Here is a 21561-nt window from a genome sequence, read left to right as displayed (position 1 = left end):
TTGATGTAATCCTTGTGAGAACTCTTTATGATTCTAGCATACAACTGTTAAAAAATAAAGGAAATAGTGTTTCTTAATTAGATTATGCTAAAATTGTAACGCCTTAAATAATTAATTTTTTCTTCTGTGAATATTTGACACAAGTGTGTATCTGCTTCAGTGATTAAGTGTTCTGGGTGTGTTAGAGAGGTCTTGGGTTCAAATCCTACTTCTGTTAAATTTTGTTATTTTTGGATCTAAGCCCTATCTTTTTTCAGTAGGCTTATATTAAATTGTATGTTAATTCATATCAGAATGAGCCTACTGGTTCGAGTGGTAAGGGAGCTGGTATGTTAAAGGTCCTATGTTCGAATCCCTGCACGGGCGTAGGAATTATTTTTGCTTGGCTTTGTGATAGAGTTTCGATTATATTAGAATTCCTAGTAGTATGTGGTTATGATTGTGGATGTAGTGAGATTTGGGTAAAATTTGTTTTCCCAATATTTTTTGTTTCCAAAAAAAAATTGATGTTTCTTTCTACCTCTCTCTGTGGTTTTCTTCTTGTTTTTTTTTTTCTCTCATTTTTGAGCAGAATTATCTCTTATTTTTGGTGTTCGAATCAAGGTGGTTGTACGTTGGTAAGTAAGGGTTAATATGTTTTTCTCGAGTAGGGAGTTGTTCTTTAAATCCGTGTTTTGTATTCTCGAATCTGTTCGTTGGTTTTAAAATTGGGTTTTTGACAGCAGCGAATCGTGAAGAATGGGACTTACCTCTCGTGGAATCGTAGTTAGAGGCGTTCGAGGAGTCGGGTAAGCGTTGAATACTCAAAAATTTCCTTTGTTTGTTTCAATGAAGTTCAGTTTAATATCAATTTAAGGTGTTAATTCAGTATTTTGTCAGTCAATCTTAGGTGCTGAGTGTTTTGTTGGTCAATCTTAGGTGCTGAGTGGTTCAGGGGTGTTTTCACGTCAAAACGATACCAGGTGTGTAACCAAAATACAGAAACAAGGTGTTGGCAAAAGCTGAAAAACTGCACTGTTGATGCCACACGGGCGTATGGCCGATCGTGTGGATGGCCGTGTGCAAGACATAGCCGTGTGATCAACGAAGGCTTGACCGTTCACAGGATACGGTAGTGTGCTGTCCGATTCAAGGCTGTGTGAGCCACACGGGCTAGGTCAAGTTGGGCGTCTGGGCCACACGGGCGTGTGAATTTTGGGCCAGGCTGTGTGGACCACATGGCCAAGGCCAATTTGGGCATGTGTGCCACACGGCTAAGGCCAATTTGGGCGTGTGGGCCTATACGGGTAGGCCACAAGAGCATGTGGGCCCATAATTTTGAAATTTTCCCTAGGGTTAAACTGGTCACTCCGACTGACTATAGGCCTACTGTAGGGTCGATAAGGGTTAATTAAACCCTAATTTGTATGCTATGATGTTTTGATAGACTGATCTAAGTAGGATACTGAATGTATGCCTGACTGAATTGCTATACGTATATTTGATATCTGTATTTATGCATATTGAGCATGTTAAATCTGTTATATCTGTATCTGATTTCTGCATCTGTAATTGGGGTAGGATATGTATATGAGGAGGAAGTATTCTGTTCGGCGTTAATCGCCTATATTCTGCCAGCTTGGCTGCATATTTTCTGATATGTGTCTTAATGGAAAATATGGTCTGTAGGGATGGGTGGGTGTTTTTAACCCTACATGGTGTGACGGAATGGTCAGAGATGGTGCGTAGAGGATAGGGTAGGATTTATGCATATTTGCTTCTATAATTTGAATTTGAATCTGGATTTGAACCTGAATCTGAAATGGTATCTGTTTCTGACTGGGTATATAATTTTGTATGTTTGCATGCTTAATTCTGATGGGTTACACACTGAATTTTCGTAAACTCACATCTGATGTGTGTTTTGTCAGGTAATCCATAGACTTAGGCAAATCGGTGCGGTAGAGACTCAATGGTGACTACACGTCCGTAAACCATTTAAACTTAATTATTTATGGTTTATTTATGATTTTTGTTTACATTTGAGAGTTTGTCATTCTGGGACTCTCTGGACTTTATGTTTATAACTGTTGGTTTTGGTTTTATATGTTTGATAATTTCATGCTTCAGGAAAATGCTTTAATTTTAAAATGACAATTGATATGCAAAAAAAGATTTTTCTAAAACACGACTGCATTTTCAAAATATAACTATTTTAAGGCTTCCGCTGTAATATGTTTTTGGCAAATTAACTAATTAAATGGTGTTTCGATTAAAAATGTGAATGTTCTGATGAGACAACTCCGCTTTCAAAACCCGTACCTTGTGACACTTCCAGATTCGGCCATAATGTCTAGGCCAGGTTTGGGGTGTTACAAAAATTATTGGGAGTTTTATGTTTTTAATTAGCTACACCAAGTATGATATTGCTTATGCAACCAGTAAACTAAGTAAATATGCTCATAATCCTAGAAATAAACATTTGAATGCTCGAAAGCGATTGCTTATGTACCTTAAACGTATAATAACTTGGGAGTTGGATTTTATCGGATACCCTGCATCCCTAGAGGGCTATTTTGATGAAAAATGGGTAGCCTATAATGATGAAGTGAGCTCTACAAGTGGGTATGTTTTTACTTTAAGAGAAGTAGCTATTTCTTGGAAGCATGGTAAACAAACTTGTATTACTCGCTCCATGATGGAGTCAGAGTTTGTAGCCCTTGACTTAGCTATGCAAGAGGCAGAATGGCTTAGGAATCTAATTATAGATATTCTTTTATGGGAAAAATTGACACCTCCCATATCTCTATTATATGACTTACAAGCCGCAATATGCATTGCTAGAAGCCAAGCTTACAATAGTAAAAAGAGGCATATTCGTATAAGATATGAATCTGTGAGACATTTAATAAAAATGAAATACTTTCTATGGAATACGTGTGGTCGAAAAGGAACCTAACTGATCCACTAACCAAAACATTAAGTAGGAAAAAAATTCTTGATTCGTCGAGGGGGATGGGTCTTAAGCCTAGTGGTTGAGGAATTCATGGTGGATACCCAACTTAGTTCTTTAAGTTCAATTAGGTCAAATGAAACCATGAAAAGATTTATAATGTACATTTTATCAATCCCTATGGCGAATGATGTACATGCATAACCTTTAATTCTTACTCTTAATGAATTCATAACCCAAGTTTTGGGTGATCCTATGGAGATGGACTTGATGAATTCACTGACATGTGAGGTTGACTTTATTACTCTTAATGAGTTTGTATCCCAAAGTTTGGGTGGTCCTTGTGAAATGGACTTAATGAATTGATCGATTTTAAATTTGAAAGGATGAGCTTAATAAATGCTCTTAATGATTTCATAGCCCTAAGTCGGATGGTCTATATTGAGATAGACTTTTTGAAATAACCTATGTAAGTGTAAAGAACTAGACACCTTCTATGAAAGACATTAGGCAGTCTTTCAAGAGAACTTATCAGCACCCTGAGGTGTATTGGCTAAAACTTGTTGATCTATCGTGGAATATCAATTGGATCTGAGATTAGTCGTATGCCGTTGATAACATATTAATTTGCATGTATTTTTTGTTTAATTCAGTTTATTTCTGAATTGATCCCTGCTAAATTAGGATTTTTATGTTTTAATCTTGTCAAGGATGCAATTGGGACTCTAAGAGACAAAAACGTGCAGAAAAGGACCAAATTGAAACACAACCAATAAAAATGAGGCCGAATAAAAAATGTGGAGAAAAGTCAATGACTCATCAAAATTTTTGACTTTGTAAAAGCCAAAAATAGGAAAAAAATCTTATTTTGTTTTATTTCTTTATTTTTATTTTATATTAAATTAGTTAAGGCCAAAAATAGTAAATTTTATGTATATAAATAGGGCCTTAGTGTTATTTGGAAAGGCATCCCTTAATTCTGTATTCCTACTTCAATCTGGAATTGAATTACTCTTTCTTTTTTTTCCAATTGGCGTAAGCTTACTGCCATTTTCTTTTGCATTTGCTTACTTATATAAAATTGGGCTAATTGCCTTCCAAGTCCTTTCATTCTCTAATTTCCTCCATTATCATCAACCTACTTTTCAAAACATACAAAGCATGATTAATTTCATGTTTAACTAAATCTCATCTCAGCCTTAGGTCGGTGTTCTTTTCGGATAGGAATCGTGAGATACGAATTTGTGTTAAAAATCCTTCCGATCGGTATTCTTTTTTTCCTAAGTATCAGGATAAACCAATCATAAAGTTATATTCAATTTCAAGTCAAAGTGCACATTGGGCTGGAGTCGTGTTTGCTGACAGTTGGAGATTCGAGTCAGCCATGCTGTATTCGAATCTTCGAGAAGAAATTGAGGAAGAAGTGATCGGATTTAAACGACCTACGCGGTTGAGGCTGTTAATTCGAGTTGGGTTCTTCAGAACGCAAGGCTGCCGGAATCTTGAATCAGGAACACGTGTATCTCGGTTAGATAATCGGTAAAGGTTGGTTTGCAGGTCGTACCGGAACCAGCTACGAGAGGAAGAATTGGTGGTTAGGACGTTCTTAACTGCTATAACCAGCTTATCGTTTGGAGGAGAAGATTAATTTTCAAGGATTGATTCTTAATACGGAATTTACCGAGTCTGAGGCTAAGGCTTATTATTTTTGTTGCAAAATTCTGAATTTATTTCCAATTTACATTTATTTTCAATATTAATCAATTATTTATTTAAGCTATTTAGACTATTTACTTTCTTAAACATTCTCAAACCCCCGATTTAATTGTTAATTTTTGTTGCAAGTACGTTTGGAGTCTTGGGCACGACTCTTGCCACGACCCTTGACACAATGAATATTCTGTTGATAAGTAAACACGGAAGTTGATTACGACATCCAATCCCTGTGTTCTCGACCCTACTACCACTCTTTATTACTATTTAGAGTTATTTTAGTAGGAATTATTTTTGGTGGTTTCGATGCCCATCAAATTTTGGCGCTATTTCCGAGGATTGGATATATTTTTATAATTTTTGTTTGTTTACCTTATGACCAGATCAGAACTGAGAACTCTAGAGCTTGAAGAAGAAATTGAGAAATTGACCCGACAACTGTGAAGAGAAGCCATTCTACATGGTAAACGACCAAATCCCAGATTCGAATCAAAATCATAGACCAAAGAGATTTTCTCATTTGACGAACCAAACGAGATGCCTGAGCAGACGATACGCCAACTCGCGGCAGCTCCGGTTGAACAACAACCTTTATGTATAACCTATTCGACAGGAGGAACGCCGTTTGAGTGAAAATCTGGTTTGATTCATTTACTACACACCTTCCCTGGACTACAGAATGAAAACCCGCACACCCAACTTAAGGAATTCCATATGGTGAGCATAGGCATGGAGCCTCAAGGAGTAATCGAAGACCAAATCAAACTTTGTGCTTTTCTTTTCTCACTAGCTGACTTTGCTAGAGAGTGGCTATTTTATTTGTCTCCGGGATCTGTCAATACATGGTCTGACATGTCCCGTTTGTTTTTTGACAGGTTTTTTCCTATAGCTCGAGTGGTCAAACTAAGGAGGGACATTGTGGGAATCCGTCAAAAGAGACTTAATCGCTCTACGATTACTTAGAGCGATACAAAAAGTTGTGTACAAGTTGCCTACAACATCACTAACTGAATAGTCACTCTTGCAGTATTTTTATGAAGGATTGCTCCCGATGGAAATGAAAATGATAGATGCTGCAAGTGGGGGAGCACTCATTACTCTCAACAATTCTGACCGGCCACAGAACCCACAAGACGGGTTCATAGGTTAAGTTCTCTATCTCCAGAAGATAAAATTGATAAAATGACTAATGTTGTTCAAACTTTTCTTACAGATAAAATGGGCCCAGAACGGTTGTCCGGAATTTGTGCTAAGCCAGATCATCCGACGGACTCCTGTTCGATTCTACATGAGGATTCGATAGAACAAGCGAATGTTGTCGGGAACTTTCCAGGACCGCCCTAGAGGCGGTATAACCCCTACTCAAACTTGTATAATGTGAGGTGGAAAGATCAGCCAAATCTAAGTTATGGGTCGAATCCTCAGTTCAATCAACCTTACCAACAAAGGCTGCCTCTGAATCAACAATTACCGCCCCCAAAGTCATCTTTGGAAGCCATAGTGGGAAGGCTAGTCGATAGTACTAAGAAGTTTCAGCTAAAAATTGAAATGCATTTGCAGGAGTTAGATAAGCAAGTGAGGAAGCTTGCGCTCACGGTTAGCTGTTTGGAGTCCCTAGGTAAACTACCATACTAAACTGAGCCTAATCCAAGACACAATGTAAGTTCTATGATGTTAAGGAGTGGGAAGGTTTTGGAGCCCGTACCTGCATGAATCGTGCCCACAATACTGGTCGAGATGGGAAGAAACTTGACACAGAGGCTCTAGTAGAGTCAGCACCACAAAAATCATTTGCAGTACCAACTCCGTTTCTTGGAAGACTTGTCCAATGCAAGGAGGAGCGAGAAGAAAAGAAGATCCTTGACACCTTTCGAAAGGTAGAAATCAACATACCTCTTCTTGATGCGATTAAACAAATTCCACGGTATACAAAATACTTAAAAGAATTATGCACAAGTAAGAGGAAGCTCTTGGGCAATGAAAAGGTGAGTGTCGAAGAAAATGTCTTTGCCGTTTTACAAAGGAAAATACCACCTAAATGTAATAACCAAGGTATGTTTTTCATATCTTGCAAAATAGGTAGTGTCGGTATTAAAAAAGCCATATGTGATTTAGGCGCATCAATTAATGTTATGCCTTTGTCAATTTATAATCTACTTAATATGAGTCATTTGAAGGAAACAGTTGTAATTATTCAGCTTGCAGATAGATTTGTAGTGCATCCGGAAGGAGTGCTGGAGGACCTTCTTGTTAAGGTAAACGAGCTAATATTTCCTCGAGACTTTTACATTATCGACATGGAGGATGACAGCTTGGCCAATTCGTCTGAGATACTTCTTGAGAGACCATTCTTGAGTACCGCGCGAATGAAAATTGCTGTTTGGAGTGGAACATTCACCATGGAATTTGACGGTGAAGTGGTTAGGTTTATTCTTTATGAGGATATGGGACATCCTAATGATAAGTTACAAATCGTACCTTGTAGGAATGTAGATCTCGATGTTAAGAAAGAGAAATTATCAATGATCCAAAAACCAATACGTGAAGCTGTCATGAAAGCCTTGAAATTAGATCTGAAACCATTTCCAGAACGTACAAGGATTCCGACAGAGAATAATGCAAACTTGAACAGGGAAGCTCAAAGACATCTCAATCCACTAATGATAGGAGAATCTGGGAAGGGCTTTAAGGATAGTGGGAAAAGGTCGAAACTTTTTTGTAAGAAGATCCAAGTGCACGAGATGGAAAAATTAATTCTCAATGAGCCAAACGGATAACATTTATGGTCGTCAAGCTAACGACATTAAACAAAAGCGCTTTTTGGGAGGCAACCCAAAATTATTTTCATTTATTTAATTTTGAGTTTTAGTAAGATTTAGGTTGTAAATAAATAAATTTTTATTTAATCTAGTGAATTTGTTGTTTTTAGGAACGTAATGGAGGTTATGAATTTTTCCAAAAGTTGGATAATGATGGTGGTGCAGGCACGCCGTGCTAAATGCTGACAATTATTTCTCAACACCGACAACATCGTTAGGAACACATGGGGAGTCTTCGTAACCTTTCTCTTTGCTTGTTATTTAAGTTTGAACTTTATTGCATATAAAACATGCTTGAGGACAAGCATAAAGTAAGTAGGGGGATCGAAAATTGTAAGTATGCACGGATGATTGATTGATTTTTGCTGCATGTTTTTCTTTTGCATATGTTCAATCTTATGCTAGAATTATTGGATAGTTTATTTCGACATTGAGCCTCTAATCTCATTACTTAGTCAATTTGGACAATTGGGCAATTTTTGAATTAAAGTGTTCAAAGTATCTAGATTAGTCGACATTTGTGTTTTAAGGTTAATATATGTAAATAGACTTTTCATATAAATTGGTTGTTTGAAAAAATGTTTGCTTGTACATAAATAATTTGCTTGTACATAAGTAAACAAATAAAATGAATAAATAAATAAAGGATCAAGTTATGAGTGAAAGTTTTGAAAATGTGATTGAATTGCGTAACCGGGATAGGGTGCTTGGGTTGTCATTTTATCTCATGTAAAAAGGTTCAAGTGACAAGTCGATAACTTGCAAACATTCCGCTAACAGAGCTGTAAAAAAAAGACTATTTTAACTGAGTAACCGGGATAGGGTGCTTAGGTTGTCATCCTAGTTCACGTAAAAAGGTTTGACCATGTCTAAAAAAATTTTAATTAATAATGCATTGCAAATTTTGGATTCAAACTCAATTTAAGTGAAATTATTTAGTTCACATATTTCAATTTTATGACACTTGTTGATTAAATTATATATTCTGAGCATTTGTTTATTTTTTTGCCTATATTGTTTGTGTTGATTATGGATGTGGAAAAGAGGCTCAATTTGTAAAAAATTGAAGAATAATTTAAAGTGTTTGAAGAAGCAATATGCTTAAGGACAAGCATGAGCTAAGTAGGGGGGATTTGATAACATATTAATTTGCATGTTTTTTTTGTTTAATTCGGTTTACTTTTGAATTGATCCTTGCTAAATTATACTTTTATATTTTAATCTTGTCAGGGATGCAATTGGGACTCTAAGAGAAAAAAACGTGCAGAAAAGGACCAAATTGAAACACAATCAATAAAAATGAGGCCGAATAAAAAATGTGGAGAAAACCCAAGGACTCATCAAAATTTTTGACTTTGTAAAAGCAAAAAATAGGAAAAAAATCTTATTTTATTTTATTTTATTTTGATTTTATATTAAATTAGTTAAGGCCAAAAATAATAAATTTGATGTATATAAATAGGGTCTTAGTGTTCTTTGGAAAGGCATCCCTTAATTCTGTATTCATACTTCAATTTGGAATTGAATTACTCTTTTTTTCTTTCCAATTGGCTTAAGCTTATTGCCATTTTCTTTTGCATTTGTTTGCTTATATAAAATTGGGCTAATTGCTTTCCAAGTCCTTTTATTCCCTAATTTTCTCCATTATCATCAACCTACCTTTCAAAACATACAAAGCATGATTAATTTCATGTTTAACTAAATTTCATCTCAGTCTTAGGCTGGTGTTCTTTCCGGTCAGGAATCGTGAGATATGAATTTGTGCTAAAAATCCTTCCAATCGGTATTCATTTTTTCCCTAAGTATCAGGATAGACCAATCATCCCTTAAAGTTAAATTCGATTTCAAGTCAAAATGCACATTGGGCTGGAGTCGTGTTTGCTGACAGTTGGAGATTCGAGTCAGCCGTGCTGTATTCGGATCTCTGAGAACAAATCGAGGAAGAAGTGATCAGGTTTAAACGACCCACGCGGTTGAGGCTGTTAATTTGAGTTGGGTTCTTCAGAATGCAAGGCTACCGGAATCTTGAATCGGGAACACGTGTATCTCGATTAGATAATTGGTAAGGGTTGGTTTGCAAGTCGTACCGGAACCAGCTATGACGGGAAGAATTGGTGGTTAGGACGTTCTTAATTGCTATAACCAGCTTATCGTTTGGAGGAGAAGATTAATTTTTGAGGATCGATTCTTAATACAGAATTTACTGAGTTTGAGGCTAAGGCTTATTATTTTTGTTGCAAAATTCTGAATTTATTTCCAATTTACATTTATTTTCAATATTAATCAATTATTTATTTAAGTTGTTTAGGTTATTTACTTTCTTAAACATTCTTAAACCCCCAATTTAATTGTTTATTTTTGTTGCAGGTACATTTAGATTCGTGAACACGACTCTTGCCACGACCCTTGACATGATGAATATTCTATTCATAAGTGAACACAGAAGTTGATTACGACATCCAATCTCTGTGGACTCGACCCTACTACCACTCTTTACTACTATTTAAAGTTATTTAGTAGGATTTATTTTTAGTGGTTTCGACACCCATTAGTCTTGAGTTAACCCTTATCTTAACAAGTTCAAGATCTGTTCACTTGTTTAGAGAAGAATCACTCATTTCACTATGTACTAGTTCAAATCCATAAGATACTAGTAATTAGGTGGCTAATTTCACTGTTGCTCATTTCATATCTTTTCTTGTGTTTACAAAATTTCTAATTACTTTACATTAGTAGGGGAATGTTAGTAATGCAATTTTATTTAAGCAATTACAAACTATTATTTCCAACAATTACAAAAGTATTAAATGATTTTCTAGCCGTTACATGAAAATATTACCAATTTTTCCCTACTAAATTACATTTTTGTCCCTTCCAATATCCTATAAATAGGAGAAAATTTTCCTTCATTTGATACACAACTGAAAAACAAAGCTTCTTCTACTCTCTCTCGACTCTTTATCATTCCTTCTAAAACTTTAGAATTTTTTTAAATTTGCATTAGAGGAAATTCTATCAAGGAGTTTGGGTTTTAAGTGGGACCATCTATGACCTCTCCAAACTTTCTTGGGAATTGGTGTGACGTTGAAAGCACAAAAATTAACCTATCCCTAAGAAATAACGAAAGGAATAGTATAAGGGAAGTAGGGTCAAATCCTCATGGACTTGATCACTACAGCTTCTTGTTTCTCAAAATCTTGGACACAATCTTAACCAAGAAAAACGTCTGACCTGGGAAAAAAATGAATTACAAATATGGATGAGTTGAAATTAAATAAATTGAATTTGCAATTTTAAAAAGAAACAGAGTTGAGGGAAGGGGTTTTTCGATTTGAGGGATTCTAGCCTCCGGTTATATCGATCCTCCTATGGTTCAATCATAGGCTTTTAGGTGATCTTCTCATAATCGAATAAGCCAGTTATAGTGGAAGAGGACTCCTACGATCACCAGCTCCACTTAGCTTATAGCCTTATGATTTAGAGGAACCCGGCTCTAGCCAACCATCATTTCTGTGGGACCGTCTTACACTAGATCATTGTTTCTAAATGGCGAATGCCACACCATTTCATCTATTGGTCTCAACAACCTCTGACATAGTAAGTTAGCGAACCGAGTGTACAACCTTCATACAAAGTGGCCGTTCTTTACACAAGTTGAAAATATTACTTTTGGAAGGGCATGGACAGAAGCGTCAGTCTTGTAATGTGGAGAAATGATGAATACTCGTTGAGAAGGGCTAAGTGTGGGTTCTAAGCCTCATGAACTCTTTTAGAGAAGTCTTGATAACCTTTGGCTAGATGAGTTTAGTGACTCGTGCTTTTCGAAAAAAAAACACAAGTTTAATGGAAAGAAAATTTATTGGAGAAGAAAAGAAACAAAAAGCTAAGAGCTTTAGGGGGAAGGAGTTTTTTATAGAAGTGATGAGTGAATATTCATGTCACTCCATCCCTTATTTATAGTACATAAAAACCTAGTTTGTTCCTATTTAAACTCTAGATGATAATATTTAAAAGATATAATTTGAAATTAAATCTAAACAATATAATAATCCTAACAATAATCCTAAAAATAAAATTCAAATTTAAACAAAGTCTTGTGTTCAACAATCTCTTCTTTGAAATTTTGCCCCAAGTCTTCCACACTTTGTATTTTTGGCACCACTTCTTTCCTATTTTGCATGATGACCTATTTTGTCCTTAGATTCACGTTTTTCCCCCCAAATTTCATTTTTCCTTCAATTCAGTCCCTACAAGATAAAAAACCATAAGCAACCCAAATTAGTAGGATCGTACTCAAAATATATATGTGATTAACACATAAAAGTATGTCATTTGAGAATATTATCAAGAATTGATCCTAATGTGATTTTTCTGATTAGTTTTATTTTTAGATTATTTTAAAAGAGCAATACCAATTGAATTCTACTTTCCTTATTCGAGTGTACGGATATCGAAAAACTTTGTTAACCTTTGCAGATGAAGTCCACTATACGATTACACCGATCAAGGTGAATTCATTTCTAAGATAGTGGTTCTTTCATGACACAAAAATACTTTATTCATTTAATCTTGGTTTATTTTCTAGTCTGTACTAATGAATTTGTTTTGTAGTAGTATAGTTTTTAACAAGTTTTTCATATATGGAAGTCTCATTGACAAAGGAAAACTTTCCTTTTTTTAATATAACTTTAACCATTGTTCCAAATAAATCACAAAAAAAAAAAAATCAAATTCAATGAAAGGGAAAATCCATAAATGAAGATGAAGAAGATTAGAGGAATCATTCAATTTATTAAGTTCTTTATGATTTTAATCATCTGACTAGTTTTGCTATTAAATAAAGAAAGAGAAATTATTGAGAATGTGTTTGAAAAATTGTACCATAATTAAATTTGACTATAATTATTTGTAATTATTCGTATAATTACCTTAATTTTCACCACCCTTTAAGAATCCGAAACAGAAAGTGTAATTAAACTGCTCCTATTTAGTGAAACCCAAACAGTACATTGATTATCCGAACATGACATATTGTTCTAATTACACTCAGAGTAGTAAAACTTACAAATTATAAGAGTTACCAGTATATGACATTCCTGTAGTTAAAGTAATTATATCCAAAACTAATTACTATGTTGCTTTTCAAATGTTGCACTACGACTTGCAATGTAGTAGCTCAAATTGTAGTGCAAGCACATTCTGTCTAGTTTGCATGCTAGTCTTTTGTTTATTTCTTTGAAATTTCATTTAGTTAAGAATAAACTTAGTTTGTTCATGTTTTTATGTGGTTAGGTGCTGATTGACATGATCAACTTATGTGCAAGCATTCTTTTGCTAGTTACAAGATAATTAGTAGGAGTAGTTAAGGGTTTGATTGTATTTGGTACATTAACGAATTTTTCTTGCTAAAAAAAAGTGGAGATTAGTTTTCTTTGTATTGCTACATGTTTTGCTTCATTGTCCTCTATTTCCCTTTTTTAAAAACACTAACAATTGGTATCTAGAGCCTGTTATCTTTGATGGCCATTATTGCTCGACAGAATCTGATTTGTTTTCTTGTTGTTGTTTTCAAATATTTCTTCAGCAAGCTTCTCACTAACTCCACCTCTTGTCTTCACTGGAGAAAACTACCATATATGGGTAGTCAAGATAAAGACTTACCTTTAAGTTTTTGATCTGTGGGAAGTAATTGATGCTAACAAGAAGCCACCACCCATGAGAGCAAATCCAACCATTGCTTAGATAATGAAACACAGTGATCAGTGTGTCAAGAGATATAAAGTAATGTCATGCTTGCAAAATGGTGTATCAGATATGATATTTACCAAAATCATGGCCTGTGAAACTCCCAAACAAGCTTGGGATAAGCTAAAAAAGGAGTTCCAAGGCTTAGAAAAGATAAGGCAGCAACAATTACTCATCAATTTAAAGAGGGAATTTGAGAACTTGAAGATGAAGGAGACTGAGATTGTCAAGCAGTATTCAGACAAAATTATAGCTATTGTGAACAACATTAGGTTGCTCGGAGACCAGTTCAATGACAACTGGATTGTGGAGAACGTCATCACCACTCTTTTTTAGGGATATGAGTGTAATATCCCAATTTTAGTGGTGTTAAAAATTGTGGTCTTGGGACCATAATTCCGATGAGTGAATAAATATTTTAATGTTTATTTAATGTCTATAGGGTTAATTTAAGGTAGTATTTAAATTTTCATTAAGAAAAATTGAAGTTTATATGGTTAATTAGGTAAAAGGACTAAATTGAAAAAGGTGAAAAAGTGGAGTTCTATTAGTTAAGTAGATTAAATAGCTTTAACAAGATGAATCAATGGATTTATATGGTAAATATACCACATTTAAAGTTAGTGGATGTTTATGGATAAGTTTTATGGTAGTTTAAATTATTTTTTAAGGCCAAATTAGTAATTTAGTAAATAAAAGATAAAAATAAACTAAAAAAAATCGTCTTCCTCATTCTTTCATTTGGAACCAAAATCACCATTAGAAAGGGGCTTGGAGCATTCAGTTACACTTGTATCTTGTGCATGGTAGGTTTTCATGTCTCGTTTTTAGTGATTTTTATGTTTTTGAACTTCTTTTAGCTTAAACTACTTAGATCCAGGGTTAATTTATAAATATGTTAAAGATTGAGGGATATCCTATGAATGAAATTGATGAATTTGTGATGCAAATTGATAGATTATTAGACTTGGTTGTTAAATAAACTTGTTTTGTTAAGTGATTTTTGATGAATGTAAGGTTAAGGATTTATTTGTTAAAAGTGTAAAATTAATTGAAATTTATGCTAAATTTTTGGTAAATTGGGGCTGATTAGGTCTCCTAGAAGAACTGGTTAGCACATGTTGTCTAAGAAAAATAGGGAATTTTCAAGTTATGATTATAAGGACTAAGTTATGAAAAAGTTAAAACATGAGGGGAAATTTTGTAATTTCATAATTATATGAATTACATATTGAATTGAATATTTGAGGTTATTTGAAGTACTTAATTGAATGAAAATATCTACTTAGATCAAGATAAACCACAACCAGACTTAAGTCGAGGAAAGGCAAAAGCTTTGGATTAGTCTCCAACTCTACTTTTATAAATATAATTATCGAGGTAAGTTCGTATGAATTATAATCTTATTAATGATAGTTTGGTTGATTAACTGTTATATTATGTTAGTTATAAACTGATTTGAAAATATATATATCGATGTTTTGAATAATTGACGAATAAATAATCCCATTTGAACCTTAAGAATTCTTAGGATACGAATGACATGTCATTAGGGATTTCATGTTTCGAGTGTTGGTATTGAATGTTCTATCGATGACTAAGGTCCTGCATTTGTTGCGAATTCTCCACAGCTCGTGTGAACAGCATCGTGTAGCTAACATTCTGACCCACAACTCGTGTGAGCGCTATTGGAAAGGAAATGTTACAGTTATATGGAAAGGCACACTATGTTTGAGCATTCCAGAGTATCCAACGTAATTCTAGATGGTTCAACAGGTAAGTAAAGATAAATGACAGGGAACATATTCAAATGGATAATTGTTCATAATTTTATGCAATTTAAATTGGATGAATGCAAAGGAATTGAAGGAGACTAAATGATTATGTGATTGATGGTATGTACATGGGAATTTACCTGTGATATGGTTGAACTTTTATGTATTATGTATGAACTTGCTAACTTGTGAATTTGATGGTGTATATAGAAGTTTATTTAGCTTATGAGCATGGTAATGATGTTATGCATATGAAATAAGTTGAGCTTAAGAAGGGTAAGTTATGTTTGAATTTATAGGAGCTTACTAAGCACTAGTCCCTTACGTAGTTATTTTTCTCTGTTTTGTAGATTGTCGGAAGCTGAATCGATAGAAAGCTTGTCAGAGTCCTATCACACTATCCAACAATCACTTTGGTAGTTTTTGAGTTAATTTGGCCAAGGTTATTGATAAACCGTAAATTATACATATTTTTACCCCATGTTTAATGCATTTTATGGATGATTTCTCTTTAGAATTGGTGAATTCGATGCTCCTAATGCTTTAATTTCATGTTTTATACTTAGGAGAGCATAGGAGAGTGAAAGGAACGAGAAATAGGCTAAAAACAGATAAAATAGGCCAAACTATGAACTCAACATGGCCTAGACTTCCTCACATGGGCAGCCCACACGGCCGTGTCAAATTGGCAGAATCGAAGCACGATTCACACGGGCAAACCATACGGTCGTGTCAATTTGGCAGGCTCGATGTGACAGCCTTAAAGTGACCCTAGTCGGGAAGCGGATTCGGGACCGCTAAACCGAGTCACCAAATTATTTGAACATGATATTTATTGTCTAAAATATGTGATTATGAATGTGTGAAAGTTTTAGGCTTCGATTTAGTAAATTGCATGCGAATTTAGTCAAAAGGATTTATGTGAGAAAATTTAGAAATGTGCTAGGAAAATGTAAAGTGGCCTAATAATGCATGTTGTAGAAATGGTGGGTTTGCATGTCAAATTGCCCAATATTTGAGCTAATGGCCGGCCATGCTATGAGTGGAAACATGTCACAAACATGTTATATAGTGATGTATGTTAGGAACAATAAAATAATGAGTATGGGTAATAAAGAAATGGAAAAAGGAAAAAAAAATGTGTGTGGTTGCCCCCCCTCCATTGCCGTGAATAGAAGAAAGAAAAAGAAAAAAAAATGTGTCCATCCTTTTTTTCATTCTTCTTGACCGAAAATTCAAAGGAAAGAAGGGAGGAAATGTTGAAGAGATTCGGCCATGCTTGTAGCTACGTGAAGGTAAGTTTGATATTGTGCCATGAGTTTCATGCATGTTTTCTTTTGTTAGCTTGAGTTCTAACTAGCCCATGGTTCAAATCTTTACTGTGTTATGGAGATGATATTCGGCTAAGGTGGATTTGTGTTGATGTTAATTGCATGCTAGAGGTGAAGCTTGTAATGGTGCATGTGATGGTGGATTGATGACTCTTGAATCTCCTTTTTAGCATCCTTGACTGAGACATTAAGTTCTTTGTTTAACCATGACTAAAATCGAAATGATATGGTGTTGTGATGCATTCACCATGGTAGAAAGTAGAGAAAAAAATATGGTGGTTTGTTAGATGAAGTAGAGTCTAACAAATGAGCTCGTATGTGCATTAGTTGCTAGATGGAGAAGAATCGGCTAGCAAGTTGTGTGCTAAGGCTGAATATAATTTTGTATATTATGGGTAATGCATGTGTTGAATTAATGGAAAGGGAGAGGATGCTTTAATAGTGTATATATGTGTATTAGCCAAGTTTTGAACTTGAAACAAATGGTGTTTAGTCAATACAAGTGACCATACTTGTAGAATGTATTAAGTGTTGCAATCGGCCTTAGCATAGATGTGTATGTTCGGCCACATGAATGAGTACATGAGTTGATGTGTATGTTTGGCCATAGGTAGCCTATTGATGGCTTTAGCTTGACTTAGAAAATTCGGCCAAGGGGGAAATATTAGCTAAAATGTTGAGTTTGATTCAGGATTCCATATATATATATGTGACTCTAATGCCTAAAGTATATATGGGCTAAGTACCTTGAGCTTCTCTTTTGATGTTCGAATGAATCGTATTAAATTGCTTGATGTGATTAAAAATGCGTATGATCATTGTGTATTTGAGCTAAAAGGTGGCCATATGACCTATCAAATTCCTTGTCATATTCGTCCATAAGCTAGCAAAATGAGACTTTAATAAGTTAAATTTGTTTGAATTAGCTCAAGAGCTTAGAGGGCCACAGTTGGATAAGGGAAAGGAAAAAGTGATAGAATAGCCGTTGAAGCCGTTCGACAACATACGAGGTAAGTTTTTGAGTAATAGAACTTAGATTATGATTTGATTAGATCATGCTCTTTGTATGTGGCTATTGAGCCGAAATTGCAAGTGTGATAAGTGTCTTGTGTTTGAGTTTTGCTAATGAAAATGAAATACGAATGTGTCATGATTTATTGTTAAATGTGCATGGTTATCCGAATGATGTCCGGGCTAAGTCCCGAAGGCTTTGTGCTAAGTGACTATATCCGGACTAAGATCCGAAGGCATTTATGCGAGTTACTAAATCCGGACTAAGATCCGAAGGCATTTGTGCGAGTTACTAATCCCGGGCTAAGCCCGAAGGCATTGGTGCGAGTTACTAAATCCGGGTTAAGTCCCGAAGGCATTTGTGCGAGCTACTATAACCGGGCTATGTCCCGAAGGCATTTGAACGAGTAGCTATATCCGGTTAAATTCCGAAGGTACGTGATTCGGGAATGAATGATCTTGCTGTAAAAATTTCAGTTAATACGCTTGAAATCCCAACAATGAGGTATGTTTCAGTATGTGCTCAATTAGTTGAGCCCTTACAAATAAGTATTCGCCGGTTGATAAATGAGCTACCGGCCTTTGGCTAAGTTGATCTTTGTGCATGAATATAAGGGTTGGTATGTGAAGTAAGTATGATATGGAGAATTTGTGCATATGAAATTATCTGTTTAGCTACATGAATGCTATACTTTGGTTGTGTTTAAATTCATGGCTCAAACTTACTAAGCATTAAATGCTTACTCCGTTTTCTTTGATTTTCTGTTTTATAGATTTTGATTCTTCAGCTATCGGACTCGGGATTTTGAAGTCGAAGTCGCCCACACTATCAAAGCTCCTTCTTGGTATACTATTTTGGTTGAACTTTGAAATGGCATGTATAGGACTACCCTTTTGTTGTAGGTCATGTACCTTTCGGTTTTGTGTAAATTTGGATAGCCATGCGAAAATGGCTTAAGTATACTTTGGGCATGGTATTATAATCATTGTATGTTGTTCATTAAGAGGTATGGAAATGTTTGGAAACGATTAGCCATTGGGATGGTTAATCATGATCATATTTTGTGCTATTTATGTTTAAGGGCTAGTTGAATCATGGAAACTATGAAATAGGTAAAGCCTACCTTAAAGACAGATGCTGACAGCTGCAGTGACTTGGATGTGAAAAATCACTAAAAATAGTAGGAATGGAATTAAATAGTGAATAAATTATGTAAACGAACCTTGACGAGTCTGTTTTCATAGGAGAGTAACGAAATGATCATATGAACAGTATGTTAAGAGACATTTAAGTTTTCGTGAGACAGGGCCAGAACGGTTTCTGGAGTCCCTGTTCCGAATTTGGAAATTCATTATAAATTGACCAAAGATAATTATAAGTTATACCATATATGTACAGATTCCTTTTCGAGTCTAGTTTCCGTAGAAACAAACGGCATCAGTATTGAAGCCCTGTACAGGGAGATATACAAATCGTAATGCAGGAAGGTCAGTGTAGTCGCACCCTGTAACAGGGGAGACTTTAACTAATAAACTGTACTAATTGGCTCGACCAAAAATTCTAGAAAAAAATTTGTGGATGGATATATGAGTCTAGTTTCAGGGAAAAATTACGAAACTGATTTTCGAGTTGTGGAACTCAAGTTATGATTTTTAAGGTGACAGTTATGCAGTTAGCCAGCTGTCTGGAAAATTTTCAAATGGACTGTGAAAATGAGAGGATTAAGCCGTTAACTCCTCGTGTCCGACTCCGGCAACGGTCTCGGGTACGGGGTGTTACACTCGAACATCGGCGTGTCACACGAGCGTGTCCCTGCTGAGCCCAAGTTGAGTCCAATTCAGAAAAGGCCACTTTTGAGGTTCATAGGCATTCCAAAGCCTATAAAAACACCCTAGAAGAGGAGAAAAGGGGGACGGAGAATAGGGGGTAAGGAATTACTCCAAGGAAGCCGATTGATCCATCTCAGAAGCCGGATTCATCATCAAGACTGAAGATCTCTCCTCAATTTCCTTCGGAGTTTTGGGTTTTCTTTATGTTTTGTATTCTTTATTCTTCGAGATGTTTTCTTATTTAGTTATGAACTAAAACCCCTAAATACCTAAGGGGAATGAAACCTAAGACGAATCTTGTTATTATTTTCTGAATCGTATGATAAATATTTAACTTGTTCTTAATTCTTGTTTTGATATCCCAGGATACTGACTCAAGACATGCTCTTATTCAGAGGAGGAATAGACCCTGTCTAGGAGTACTTTTGTCATAATTAAGCAGAGTTGATTGCGTGCCTAGAAATAGGGTGACAAGATTTTGTCGGATTAGGGTGAAACCTAATAAGGGGATTCGTAGATCGAGTTAATGCAACCCTAGAGTGTTAATTAGAGAAAAGTCTCGGTTATTCAATCTAGGGATTAGACGTTATTAGTCTTGAATAGGGATAATAACATAACTTAGAGATCTCTACAGAACAAGTTGAATGAATAAATCGTCCGATTCGGAGCCAGAATAACAAGTAAAGTCTAGGTGGATTTTTCCTTAGGTATTGTCTTAAGTCAATCGATTTTTCCCAAAAGCAATTCCCCAATTCTTTTCTCTGTGAGTTCTTAGTTTAGATAATTAGTTAATTAAAACAAAACCTCTTTATTCTTAAGCTAGATAATAAAAAGATAGCCATTACTAGTACTTTTAGTTCCTTTGGGTTCGACAATCCGGTCTTGCTAAAACTATACTATTGTTCGATAGGTACACTTGCCTACATCGCAATAATAGTTAGTTCAAGAAAGAGTAATTATAAATATTTAAAACCTATCACGAAACCTCGCGATCAAGTTTTTGGCGCCGTTGCCGGGGAACCAAAATATTAGGAACACTCAATTTTTATTACTTTAGCCATTTATTTTTCTTGCAATTTAATTTAATTTAATTTTATTATTATTATTACTAATTAATTTACTTTTTCTTTCTCTTGACAGGTTTTTATACTTTATGACTAAAAGAAACCCATTGGGACCATTACTTTTTGACGAAGAAATCGATCGCACTATTCGTAGAAACCAAAGAGAAATAAGGCGAAGCTTAAGATACACAGAGAACGTGTAAGAAGACGATACTCAACCCCCAACCGAAGAGATGGCTAAAAACCAAAGCAATCAGCTACCTCCTGCAATTGCGGCTAATCAAAATCCTGCTCCACCTACTATGTATGACTATGCTAAACCTTCTTTAATAGGAACTGAGTCAAGTATAGTTAGACCAGCTATTGCTACGAATAATTTCGAACTGGAACCTAACACAATTCAGATGATACAACAGTTTGTTCAGTTTGATGGTTTGCAGGATGAGGATCGCAACACTCACTTGGCGAATTTCCTGGAGTTTTGCGACACTTTCAAAATTAATGGCGTTTCTGATGATGCCATTCGCCTTCAGTTATTCCCTTTTTCACTGAGAAACAAAGCTAAACAGTGGTTGAACTCGTTACCCCGAGGGTCCATCACTACTTGGGAACAAATGACCAAAAACTTTCTACTAAAATATTTTCCGCCGGCTAAAACGGCTAAGTTACGTAATGATATCTCTTCTTTTGTGCATATGGACAAAGAAACACTTTATGATGCATGAGAGAGATACAAGAATCTATTGCGAAGGTGCCCTCACCATAGGTTACCTCTATGGCCGCAAGTTCAAATGTTTTACAATGGTGTGAATCCCTCGACAAGACGGATGATTGACGCAGCTGCTGGAGGAACCATCAACAACAAAACACCTGAAGAGGCTTATGAATTCATTAAAGAAATGTCACTGAATAACTATCAGTGGCAAGTCATGAGGACTAAGCTAACAAAAACAGCCGGCGTTTATAACGTCGACTCAGTTACTATGCTGTCAAATCAGGTAGAACTTCTCTGCAAGAGCCCAAATTTGACCGGGCTGAAAAGTAAATAAATAAATAAACAATTGTTTATTTAACAGTCCAAGTTCATGTTACAAAGCCCAAACGGTGGGCCCAAAATCAAATATTTCAGACCCATTGACCTGGTCACTACCCAGCAGACCTAAAACTACCTAGCAGACCCATTTACACTCCAAACCCAAATAAAAAATGGCCCAAAAGCCCAAGTAACTTTAAGGAAACAGGAAACCCTAGGGTTTCACGAGGACTCAATGCGCATGATAACCACGGAAGCCTTGGGGAGTGTCTGTTGAATTCCCCAAAATCGAGGCCGTTAATGAGTCT

At 35.4% G+C, this 21561-nt stretch overlaps 1 non-coding gene across 1 annotated transcript; it reads right to left on the bottom strand.

Moving 5' to 3' along the window:
* Positions 1-20882: 20882 nt before the first annotated feature.
* LOC128279737 (small nucleolar RNA R71) lies at positions 20883-20989 on the bottom strand. Its single transcript, XR_008269933.1, has one exon. It is a non-coding gene; the product is annotated as a small nucleolar RNA R71 (small nucleolar RNA).
* Between the last annotated feature and the right edge of the window lie 572 nt (positions 20990-21561).

The sequence above is a fragment of the Gossypium arboreum genome, chromosome 8 (genome assembly GCF_025698485.1).
Source record: "Gossypium arboreum isolate Shixiya-1 chromosome 8, ASM2569848v2, whole genome shotgun sequence".
Taxonomy (NCBI): Eukaryota; Viridiplantae; Streptophyta; class Magnoliopsida; order Malvales; family Malvaceae; genus Gossypium; species Gossypium arboreum.
The sequence above is the reverse complement of the archived record's forward strand: the minus strand, read 5'-3'. Positions and strand labels throughout refer to the sequence as shown.